Below are 9368 nucleotides of genomic sequence, written 5' to 3'. Positions count from 1 at the left end.
ATATGATTATATATTATATAATTATTGTTACATATGATACCTTTTTATATCTATTTTATACATATTTCTTTTCACATCAGGCCTAATTTCCGGACCTGATATAACATGAAAATGTTTAAATTGTTACAAAGAGGATTCTAGGAAAATGGCAGCCACGGGATCATAATTTCTCAATTATCTCCATATCAAAAGCAAACAAATAAACAAAAAGCAACCAAATAACAAAATCAAACACAGACAGCATTTACATCAAAGTGTGACCAGGTGTACTCATGAGCCCCAAAATGCAAATGAGTGGGGATAAACCACAAAGGCCACAAGACCTGAGCACTATCAGCATCCGTGCAGGAGGCAGTACAGAGAAGTCACCGGGGAGCACCCAAGAACAGGAGAGCCTTGATAGAGGCCGCAGATCCTCTCTAGGAAACATGGAGGGCCCTTCTCAAAACAGCAGCTGAAATGGGGAAGAGTCTAGCCCTCTCCCACCCTGGGTGAGCAGAAGGGGTCTGCGGTAAAGACCGAGGGCTCGCTTACTTCTAGCATGGGGCTCCATACCCGGGAAACACTGCACACAGAAAGACAGGTCCTTAAAACAAAATAAAACTATGACTGTTTCCAACCAAGCTCAAACACACTTTTCAAACAACAAGACATAAAAGAACATTATAGATCAGAATTGGAAAAACTCAGAAGTGAGGTGACAGATACCCAGGAAAGAACAGAAAATGAAAGAAACACTCCATTTCAGAAATGAAGACTAGACCAGAGGGAACACAAGATCAGACAGACACAACGTGTTTCTTAAGAGAAATAGGTGAAAATGGGGAGAGGGGATGATTAAAATTAAAAGATATAAAGAATAAATACAAAAACAAGACTGATAAATATTAAAGACAGGCAAAGAATATCAGACAGACAGTAGAGCTCCTGAAGAAGAAAGCCCACACAAGGGAACAAAACAGATACTGAAAAGCATAATTCAAGAAAACTTTCCTGAGTCACTATATTGTACACCTGAAACTTATAAAAGACTGTATGTTAACTACACTGGAATTAAAATACAATTCATTAATTAATTAACTAATTAATAACAATAACACTTAATAAAAAAAAGAAAGAAAGGGGCACCTGGGTGGCTCAGTTGGTTAAGCAACTGACTCTTGATGTCGGCTCAGGTCATGACCTCACTGTTCGTGAGTTCAAACCCCACGTCGGGCTCTATGCTGACAGTATGGAGCCCGCTTGGGATTCTCTCTCTCTCCCTCTCTCTCTGCTCCTCTTCCCCACTCACTTGCGTGCTAGAAAGAAAGAAAGAGAAAGAGGGGCGCCTGGGTGGCGCAGTCGGTTAAGCCTCCGACTTCAGCCAGGTCACGATCTCGCAGTCCGTGAGTTGGAGCCCCGCGTCAGGCTCTGGGCTGATGGCTCGGAGACTGGAGCCTGTTTCCGATTCTGTGTCTCCCTCTCTCTCTGCCCCTCCCCCGTTCATGCTCTGTCTCTCTCTGTCCCAAAAATAAATAAAAAACGTTGAAAAAAAAATTTTTTTTAAAAAAGAAAGAAAGAGAAAGAAAGAAAGAAAGAGAAAGAAAGAAAGAAAGAAAGAAAGAAAGAAAGAAAGACTTTCCTGAAATAAAAAAAAAAAAAAAATTCAAAACCTCACATTGGAAGAGCAGACCTCATACCTGAAAATGCAGACCCAGAATGACTAGCACCAAGACAGTCCAGTACAATTACCCAGGACTTATAAAGAAAAAAAGAAAAAAAAAAAAAAAAAAAAAAACAACTTCTTTAACCATCTAGAAAATAAGAACATGTGACTTGCTAACCACAACACTTTATGCCGAAAGGAAAAGGAGAAACATATTTAAGATACTCAGAAGGAAAGTATGAGGCCAAAATTTTGTATCTAGTAAAACTGACCTTCAAGTGGAAAAGGCTGTTGGTGGTCGAACCCAGGAGTTTCCAAGTGGGAGTTGAACCAGCCCCCAGACGGGATGGGCGAGGAGAGATGGAAGAAAGAGGCAGGCAGCTCCAGTTGGGCAGGTGCGGGGTGAACAAGCAAGAGAACTTACTTCCCAGGCTGGTCTAGGGTGGCTTCAAGAAGAGTCCATCTCAACCTACACCCACCAGCGTCTGTAAAGCTGCTTCTGTGGAGGCGTTAATGGGGTTCAACCACATGGATCGTCCAGATTCCAACAGATGCTGAGTCAGGGCTGCATCCTGCAGACAGCTTCTAGCGTGGGGAACGCAAGCAGGAAGCACACTCCAAGGACGGCGGAGGGGGTGACGAGCCTCCGGTTACCAGAGTTCAGTTCCTGGGTCAACCGGTGGTCATGTCCTCTCCATGACCTCTTCCAACAAAGGCACAGACAAAGCTTATCAACATGGAATAGATTCGCCACCCCCCCCCCCACCCAGTTCTATCTACCGAAAATGTTTAGACACAGTAACCAACCTCAGTGGCAGTGATCATCACTGGCAACCAGAGTGTGTGGTTCTGAAATACAATGTCTCACTCAAAGAAAGCAGTGATTCTCAGAGAAACGGCTCCTTCCAGGTCTGGGGCAGCAAATATGCAAGGTGAACCTGGAACATCCTGTCATACCAAATAGCGAGGAAACAATTAAAAAACCACTACAGCATGTCTCTAGGGCTCAGAACAAACTTGAAGAAGCTTCCACTGCTCCAAGACAATAAATGCAATAGATTAAAACCCATCAGATACTTAAGTCCATAGGTTTGTAATAATATGTACATATTTTTTTTTAAACTACGAGTCACCCACCATCAGAGCATGATAGGAAACTAACTCGTCTTGAAAACTGGTCAGTAAACGGAAATAATCCAGCATTTATCCTGCCATTCCTAAATGACTGGTTACCAACACTTGGTAACCAAATAGTAAATGAGGGTATCTCTTTATAAAGGTATTCCAACTAATAAATGAAAAAGGGGCACTGGGTGGCTCAGCCGGTTAAGCGTCCGACTTTGGCTCAGGTCATGATCTCACAGTTTGTGGGTTCGAGCCCCGCTGACAGCTCAGAGCCTGGAGCCTGCTTCAGATTCTGTGTCTCCCTCTCTCTCTGCCCCCCTCCTGCTCGCACTCTGTCTCTCTCTCAAAAATAAACACTAATAAATGAAAAAGAAATGACAGAATTAGAATATCACCATTTTGCAACTTTTCATGAACATAAGCATAAAAAGAAAGACTATCAGACATTACCCACCTCCCATAGTCATGTCTAAGACCACTTACAGTTTTGCTAAAGAAACTGACCCTGAGTTCTGAGCCAGTCTCTGATCTATCTGCCAGTTTGTAAGAAATATAGAAGACCAAAAAAAAACAAAAAAACACAAAAAAAAAAGAAAAAAAAAAGAAAAAGAAAAAGAAAAAAGAAATATAGAAGACCAAGGAATATGCTTAACTGTACCATGAGCACACCATCAGCAAAACCCAGACTGTGCAAAACTCTGCAAGTCACATGGCTTGAATTCTCTACAATCCTTGTTAAGAAAAAAAAAAAAAAAAAAGAGGAGGAACTTACAGATTGAAAGAGACTTACAAGAAATATGACATTTTTTTCATTTAAAAAAAAATCTATTTATTTATTTTTGAGAGAGAGAGACACAGCACGAGCTGGAAAGGGGCAGAGAGAGGGAGAGAAATAATCCCAAGCAGGGTCTGTGCTGTGAGCACAGAGCCTGGCATGGGGCTCGAACTCACAAACCGGAAATATCACATTTTTTTAAATGAGCTAGACTAACCGATATTGTCTCAGAGCGTGCATTTGTATAATAAAACTTTAAAAAAGCAGAAAAGTGGTTGGGGTGCCTGGGTGGCTCAGTCGGTTAGGCGTCTGACTTCGGCTCAGGTCATGATATCATGGTCTGTGAGTTTGAGCCCCGCATTGGGCTCTGTACTGACAGCTCAGAGCCTGGAGCCTGCTTCGGATTCTGTGTCTCCCTGTCTTTCTGACCCTCCCCCATTCGTGCTCTGTCTCTCTCTGTCTCAAAAATAAAATAAACATTAAAAAAAATTTTTTTAATAAAAAAAAGCAAAAAAGTGGCAACTATGCAAATTGAGAGAGAGATTATTTATAGGAAGAGAGGATGTCGGGGTTGGGACAGTGCACGTGAAGGGGTCCCTGGAGTGGGGGCAAAATTCTGTTTCTTAACCTGGGCGGTGTTGACCTTATGATAATTCATGAAGCCATACATTTGTTGTGTGTGGCTTTTCCTTTCTGTGTTCTGTTTTTCAATAAAAAATTACGATATGCTTAAGATAGCAAATTGGGGATTTTCACGCAGGATCGACGAAGGTGTTAACCAATAAAGGTTTTTGTAAGGCCGTTTACCATATCTATCAATATTTCAAACTAACACTGGTCCCCTGTGCTTCACAGGGTCAGAAGCAAATACAATCATGAATGTGGCTATGGATGAATACATGTGAAAGTCTACAGAAATACAAGATAAAGATGAACTCAGGCTAAGCGAGTACTCACTACATGTCAGGGACAGTGCTATGGAAGGCACTTTATTTTATTTTATTTTATTTTTTAATTTTTTTTTTAACGTTTATTTATTTTTTTGAGACAGAGACAGAGAATGAACGGGGGAGGGTCAGAGAGAGCGGGAGACACAGAATTGGAAGCAGGCTCCAGGCTCTGAGCCATCAGCCCAGAGCCCGACGCGGGGCTCGAACTCACGGACCGTGAGATCGTGACCTGAGCCGAAGTCGGCCGCTTAACCGACTGAGCCACCCAGGCGCCCCCGGGAGGCACTTTAGACACATCCTCTCACTGAACCCTTTACATGACCTCTGCGAGATAATTATCATCCCTTCCAGTGTGGCAACAAAGGCTCAGAGGGGTTCTGTGACTTACCCAAAGTCACCTACCCAACAGGTGAAAGAACTTTTCACTTTAGAAATTAATACTCCAGAGGTAAGAGAATAAGGAAACACTGGCATCTGCCCGTCAATGCAACAAGCAACGAGGAAGGATGAAACCCAAGGCTTTTATTAAACAAAATGGCATGTTCTTGGTGACATGCAAGAAGCCAGAGGTCTTACGTGAGGAATGATCCTTTGTAGAAAGAGCAACGGTGTAAAATTCATTTGTATCTTTTCAGCAATTTCGTATATGTATTTTACAATACCTGTTACAAGGAATTAAACAATTCTGCAAACTTCAAATGCATGAACATATAGATAGGTCTTTGGAGGGACTCAAAGTAATTCCATTTAACAGACAGCTAAGTGAACGCCCAGCTGAGGACTCCGTGCCCCTTCTGTCTGGGGGAACCTACCTGCGCCGTGGCCACTGAGTACTCTTCCTGATCTGTCCTAAGAGAGACCTGCATCCCATCCTGGCGACCTCTGAGCGACAGGCCTAAGTTTGGCCCTTGGGTTTCTGCAGACAAGCAGCAGACAGAATCCTGGCGGTCAGAGGAGAAGCAGAAAAGAGAGAATTCACAGACATGAAAGTGGGTCAGGCAGGTCCCCAAGAGAAATACCATTCATTCCAGAGGCCATTCTGAGAGCAGAAAGAACACTGAACTCAGAGTCAGGACACCTGGGGTCCTGACTGCCATTTACTGCATTTGTGACCTCAGATCAAGTCATTTAACATTTCTGAAATGGAGCCTTCCCAGGGTATAAAAGGGTTAATAACACCTGCCCTGCCTACCTCCCCAAGCTGCTGTGGAACCAGATGAGAAAATAATAACAGCTTGCATTTACGTGCCAGACAACAGGGCCCGTGCTTTATATGCTGTAGTTCCTCTTAATTCTCCACCAACCCTCTGAAGGGGCTCTGTTGTTGTCCCTCTTTTACAGGTGAAGAATTTGAGGCTTGGAGAGTGTCCCTGATCTGGGCTATTTAAATGCAAGCTGATTGGGGCTCCTGGGTGGCTCAGTTGAGCACCCAATTCTTGATTTCGGCTGAGGTCACGAGCTCACAGTTTGTAAGCTCAGAGCCCCTCATTGGGCTCCATATTGGCAGCACAGAGCCTGCTTAGGATTCCCTCTTTCCCTCTCTCTGCCCCTCCCCCCCTTAAAATAAATAAATTTTTAAAATTAAAAATAAATAATAAAAAAATAAAATAAAAGCAAGTTGATTGACTCTGGGCTCTGTGCTTTTTACTATGATGCCATACTGCCTCCCGGAGCACATCTCTACGAAGGCCCTGTATCTCTTTTTTTTTTTTTTTTTTTTTTTAATGTTCATTTATTTTTGAGAGAGAGAGACAGAGACAGAGATAGAGGGAGACACAGAATCCGAAGCAGGCTCCAGACTCTGAGCTGTCAGCACAGAGCTCGATGCGGGGCTCGAGCTCATGAACCACAAGATCATGATCTGAGCTGAAGTCGGATGCTTAACCAACTGAGCCATCCAGGCACCCCAAAAGGCCCTGTGTCTTTAAAACTGTACAACAGTGGGGGCGCCTGGGTGGCTCAGTCAGTTAAGCGTCTGACTTCAGCTCAGGTCATGATCTCACTGTTTTGGGTTCAAGCCCCGTGTCGGGCTCTGTGCTGGTGGCTCAGAGCCTGGAGCCTGCTTCGGTTTCTGTGTCTCCCTCTCTTTCTGCCCCTCCCCTGCTCATGCTCTGTCTCTCTCTCTCAAAAAATAAACATTAAAAAAATATTTTTTTTTAGAATAAAAAAATAAATAAAACTGTGTGACAAAAGACACAAGTGTTCTCCACAAGCAAAGCTGAAGAGAGGCTTCAAAAACACCTCCAAGCCAACACTAAGGGATGTAGGGAGCTCCAAGAACATAGGTCCTCCAGACCCTCATGACTGGACAGACTTGCAAACAGTCCGGAGTAGCCACTGTATGTTCTCCCCATCCCACCCCCTCCCCAAGAGACAGCCAGCAATGCTCTCCCGAGAAGAGAGAATTTCCGGGGGCTGCACTAGAGAGCCAACTTTTGCAAAGGAGACAAGAGGAGCCTTCTCAGAGCTCAGACCCAAGGCCTTTGTTACTCTTCTGGTGATAAGAGATGGTGAGCCCCACCAACAATCCCCACAGAGACTGCAGAGCATGGGATACTGCAGTAGAAAGTGGATTATATGCAAGCTGAGAACTGGTCCCAAGTCTCATGTGACATTAACAAGTTAGGTGACTTTAAACATCCACTGTTGGAACCCAACGAGCTCCAGGGTCCCTACTGAACATATGACTTCTATGGCCCCATCTTCCCTGCCCTGATTGGGCCATGGGGCCCTGGGACAGATGAAGGGACCCAGATCTTATGATGTGCCTATAATGTGTGATGTACCATCTGAGTCTTTAAAAAAAAAATAATAGCAGTAATAAAACTTTTCAAGAGCTTACTCTGTGTCGGACCCAGTGCTAAAGTGCCTTATGAATGTCTTAAGGCAAGTTATCCGAAACTTGGAAATAAAACAAAATGATTACTCCATGCCCTTTCAAAGTCATGTTAAGGCCTCGTCTAAGAAGAGTTTCTGCAGCAAAAGTCCTTCCTCAGCAAACTGAGGGGGGCGAGGTAGGGCAGAGCGATCAAAGAGGAGGCAGAGGTCCGGGGCACCTGAGTGGCTCAGTCGGTTAAGCTTCCAACTCTTGGTTTAGGCTCAGGTCATGATCTCACAGTTTGTGAGTTCGAGCCCTGCATCGGGCTCTGCACTGACAGTGTGGAGCCTGCTCGGGATTCTCTGTCTCCCTCTCTCTCTGCCCCTCCCCACCTCGTGCGCTCTCTCTCTCTCTCTCACTCTCTCTCTTTCTCAGGTCCAAGGGAGACTCAGGAGTTTCAGGAAGGACCAGGGTTCCACATAAGGAGAAGCAGTCAGGGAATGCACAGGGAGTCGTCACAAAAAGTTGGGGAATTCCATAGAACATGATGGAAGGCAGGCTCCGGGGAGAAGGGGAGTGAGACTGGAAGGGCGGGGGTGAAATACTCCTCCTGCCCTGGCCAACTCCTACTCACTCTTCTGAACTCAACTTTGACATGGCCTCCTCAGGGACCCAACAGGCCAGGTCAAGTTTCCCTGCTCCATGTTCCCCAAGTATTCGGCCCTTCCCCTTTGGCCACACTGGTCGAACTTGTAATTACCTGCCTAATGTGTGAGTCTCCCTCCCTGCGGGCGTGGACTGTGTCCGCCCGTGACTGCTGGGAAGCCAGCATGAACAACATAGTGTCTGACATACACAGGCGCTCAACTGAGGTTCCTTGGGGGTTAGGATGGGTGGGGAGGTAAGGAGTTGGATGGACGATCTGAAAATCCAGGTGAAGGCAACAGGAGGAAGAAATTACATTTGAAGAAGCAAGGGCTGGAGGGAGAACGGCGGCATATAAAATAACAGTAGGCCATCTTATTGGAACTTCTGGAAATTTTATTTCATTTTACTATGCCAAGCCCATGTGTGCTTTCTGATGGAGAGGCAGGACCTACAATGGGGGAATTTTATCACCGCTTGGCTGTCAATGCGAAAATGCATTTGCCGGCTGCTGGCCGATTCAAAGTTTCACGGTTTATTCTCAACTCATCATCTATTTTAAAAACTACTGATTTGAGCTTCGCCTCTGGCTACCTGTAGTTCATCTCTCCTTATGCCTCAGGATTCTCTCTTAAGCTCTACTTTACAATTTAACCTCTAAAATAGTCCCGGTTCCAAAAATTCTGACCTGCTGCTGTCTGTACAAACCATCAAAATACCTTAGAAGTTTCATCATTTCTAATTTCATATTATACCTCCAGGATGGCTTCTCACATCTGAAAGTGGCACAAAAATCCTTAGTCAATCCATGTATCTTGATTTGGATTTCAGGAAATGCGCTCTTGGTCATTATTGCCCCATATTTACCCTTTGTTCTCTCCATAATCAAGTCAGATTTTTTTTTAAGCTCATAGAATTATATATCTAATATATGCAGCAAGCATTGAAGCAGATGTTGGAGATACGAAGATGGATAAAGTGCTAACAGGAGAGAAATAGATTAACAAATACAGTCAAGAAAGATGGAAGTATTAACTTCTTTTAGAGACTGTGAATTATATAACTTGTCCCTTTTCCAATGGAAGAAATAAAAATTACAGCACAAGCAAACTAAAACTATAGCTATCATTTTTCACTCATTAGGTTATAATATCTAGTGGTAAAATTTTATCACTGCTTGGATGTCAAAGGGAAAGAGGGGAGGGGATTCTCTCATCTACTGTTGGTGGGAATGTCATTGTCATAGCCATTTTAGAAAAGAATTTTATTTAAAAAAATTTAATGTTTATTTATTTTTGAGAGAGGCCAAGTGGGGGAGAGGGAGAGAGAGAAAAAAGGGGGCAGAAGATCCAAAGCGGGCTCTGTGCTGACAGCAGCAAGCCTGATGCGGGGCTGGAACTCACTAACCGC

This window comes from Panthera uncia, chromosome E1 (genome assembly GCF_023721935.1).
Source record: "Panthera uncia isolate 11264 chromosome E1, Puncia_PCG_1.0, whole genome shotgun sequence".
Lineage (NCBI taxonomy): Eukaryota > Metazoa > Chordata > Mammalia > Carnivora > Felidae > Panthera > Panthera uncia.
The sequence above is the reverse complement of the archived record's forward strand: the minus strand, read 5'-3'. Positions refer to the sequence as shown.